The 3,225-nt window shown below is 51.0% G+C and overlaps 1 non-coding gene across 1 annotated transcript; it reads left to right on the forward strand.

Moving 5' to 3' along the window:
• Nucleotides 1-987: 987 nt before the first annotated feature.
• Nucleotides 988-1,064, forward strand: Trnaa-agc (transfer RNA alanine (anticodon AGC)). The gene has a single exon. It is a non-coding gene; the product is annotated as a tRNA-Ala (tRNA).
• The last annotated feature ends 2,161 nt before the right edge of the window (nt 1,065-3,225 follow it).

The raw sequence follows: 3,225 nt of genomic DNA on the forward strand, positions 1-3,225 counted from the left end.
CTGTCCTGGAACTCACTCTGTAGACCAGGCTGACCTCGAATTCACAGAGACCTGCCTGCCTCTGCCTCCCACCCTGAGTGCTGGGATTAAAGGTGTGTGCCACCAGCATCTTAAGAGCATTTGCGGGCTGGAGAGATGGCTCAGAGGTTAAGAGCACTGACTGCTCTTCCAGAGGTCCTGAGTTCAATTCCCAGCAACCACATGGTGGCTCACAACCATCTGTAATGAGATCTGGTGCCCTCTTCTGGCCTGCAGTCATACATGCTGTATAAACAATAAATAAATAAATCTTTAAAAAAAAAAAAAAAAAAAAAAAGAGCATTTGCAAAAAAAAAAAAAAGGCATTTGCTCCTAAAGTCTTCTGAGGCAGAGCTGAGCTTCCCCGTGGTGGCATAGAAACCCTCAGGCGTATTCTGTAAGTAGAAGGGGCAGGTATGGGAGGTATGTGCTAGACACCAGAGCCCCTCACCCAGCATGGCCTCTAGCAGAGTGTGAGCAGCCAGATCTGTTCTAAGATTCCACACTTAGAGGCCTCACAGGAAAGGTTGGGCAACATTCTCCCCCTGCTGAGGTCCCTGCCCAGTGGCACCTTGTCTCCCTCCTCCCCTCCCCCTCCCCCAACTGGCTTTGTGTTAGTGCTGTGGGCCATGAGCAGTCTCCAGGAACCTGTTACGTGTCCCCCTCTAAGTGTGTTTGACAGCAGTCAGGGGATGGGGGTGTGGTGGGGAACATCTGGCCTGTGAACACCTGGAGGGAGCAGTGGTGAGGCTGTGGGCAGGGCTGTCCCACTTTACCAAGGTGTTATAGCTTTACCTGTAACCACACGCGGTCTGGAGACCCTCCCCTACATGCCTGGCCAGCATTGCCTTCTCTGGCTGGGAACAATGTTGGTTGGGCATCTAGTGGGCCATGAGCTCAGTGTCCTGCTATGTGGGGTCCTGTAGCAGGAATCTTAAAAGGTCTTATTAATAAAAACAAACCTGGGGGGTTGGGGATTTAGCTCAGTGGTAGAGCGCTTGCCTAGCAAGCACAAGGCCCTGGGTTCGATCCTCAGCTCCAAAACAAACAAACGAACCTGGAGCTGGGTATTGGGGTGAATGCTGGAAGATCAGAGAAGCAGAACAAGTCACAGCCACCTCACCTTGCCAATTCCTCAGCTGATCCTGTTTCCTCAGACTGGAAGCCTCTGAGTCCTCATCCAGGATGAATCTCAGCTGAAATGCTGCTCAAAAGCCTAAAAGCTTAACCAGGCTCTAGTTCCTGGTTTTCACGCCTTATATACCTTTCTGCTTTCTGCCATCACTTCCTGGGATTAAAGGTGTGAGTCACCATGCCTGGCTGTTTCCAGTGTAGCTTTGAACTCACAGAGATCCAGATGGATCTGTGCCTTCAGAATGCTAGGATTAAAGGCGTGTGTGCTACCATTTTCTGGCCTCTATATCTAGTGGCTGTTCTGTTTTCTGACCCCAGATAAGTTTATAGGGTGCACAATATTTTGGGGAACACAATATCACCACAGAGTCCAGACATCTAATGGGATTTCAGTCTTCCTCTTAGCCCTGCTTGAGTGACTGGCTCTCCTTTTCCACTTGTGAGACTGAGGCCAGCACCTGTGCATGTCAGTGCTGCCCATGGCTGGACTTCTCCACTGCCCTGGATTTCACATCCCACACTAGATCTCTCTCCCCCAAGACTGTCATGATGTATCTGGTAGCCACCGTCCCAGGGTGCTGGGAGGTGGGGATGTGCTAGGATGAGACGGTGACCCCCATGTTTGCTCAGTGGGATTACTGTTGCTGCCCCTGTCCTGTTAGTGAACCCTGTAAGTGTGGTTGACACCATGGAGTCATAGACTGGACCTGGCCGCTCATGCTGCAAGAGACCATGCTGGGTCAGAAGCTTTGGCATTTAGCACATGCATCCCATGCCTGCCTCTCTACTTAACTCAACAATAGGCCCAGAATGAAGCCTTGGCCCCTCAGAGCCTTGGTGTCCTGCCAGTGGAAGTCTGAGTAGTCAGCACCAACATGGAACATGGCTCTGTGACAGGGAACATGAAAACAACCCTTTGTGCCCTGGTTGGGCTCTTAGCTAGAGTCACCAGCCATCCCACTTTACCCAGGACAAAGTATTCCTGGGAGGCCAGACCTCAGTGCTAAAACCAGGACAGTCCTGGACAAACAGAGATCGTTGGTCACCCTGTTATAAGACCCAAACACCAGCATTCTTGAATCCAGCAGCTTTTATTTAAAGGCAGATGTAAACACCGAGCCAACATTCTATAGAAGACAAGCAGTGTCTACAACCTGACTGCCTCTAGCTCCACCAGGACACAGAGGGCAGAGCTGGGGACTGTGAAGCCAGTCTCACAGGAGGTCTCTGAAAACACTTCACTAGGCCAGGGAGAGCCCAAAGGGTTCATCCTCACAGTGCACTGTTCTCCCCAGGCTGCCCTGGACCGATAGCTCCCTGGGTTTCCAGCAGCCCAAGGACCCCTTCCCAAAGGAGTGAGTGCAGGGCCCCCTGGGCAGACGCCTGTCGTACCCCCTCCCTTTCATTCCTGCCACTCACCCCTAGGCTCCACCCACAGTGGTCTCATTCCAGTTTCTGAGACCCGAGAGCCCATAGGTCTGTTTTGAATGAATGGAACAGAGGAGGCTCGGAATTTAACCCATTCCACGCTAGCCTGCCTCCTGCCTTTAACCGTTTCCTGCCCCTGCCTATGGCATGACCCGGCACCGGCCACTCAGCTCTCTCCCATTTTGCAGGGAAACATTTCTGCTTTATGACTGCGTGTGCTCTCGTTTCTCTCCCGTTATCTTAATGAATTAACTGGGTGCCCGTTGCTCCCCGGCCCCCCGCAGTTTATGAGCTGTACAGCAATCACTGCGATCTTAGTCAGCCCCACACAGTTGTTGTACCGGTTCCTATTACAGTAATTGGCATGAACTTTATTCTTTTGCAGAGAGATTCTTTGGCCCGCTGAGACTGCATAACCATCTGCCATAAATTGAGACTAGTACGGCTTATTTTGGTGAATGCAAAATTGGATCCCATTCTTTACTCTGTGGCTTGATTCAACTTCCAGATGGTTAATCCACATGAAGTAATAGGAATGCACCACAGCTCTGCTTAGCTGAAGATGGAGACGTAATATTTATTTGCTGATGTGGAGGCCTCCAAACGCTGCCCTGTCAGGATGTCAATATATAACACAGCAGCACA

Source organism: Peromyscus eremicus, chromosome 23 (genome assembly GCF_949786415.1).
Source record: "Peromyscus eremicus chromosome 23, PerEre_H2_v1, whole genome shotgun sequence".
Taxonomy (NCBI): Eukaryota; Metazoa; Chordata; class Mammalia; order Rodentia; family Cricetidae; genus Peromyscus; species Peromyscus eremicus.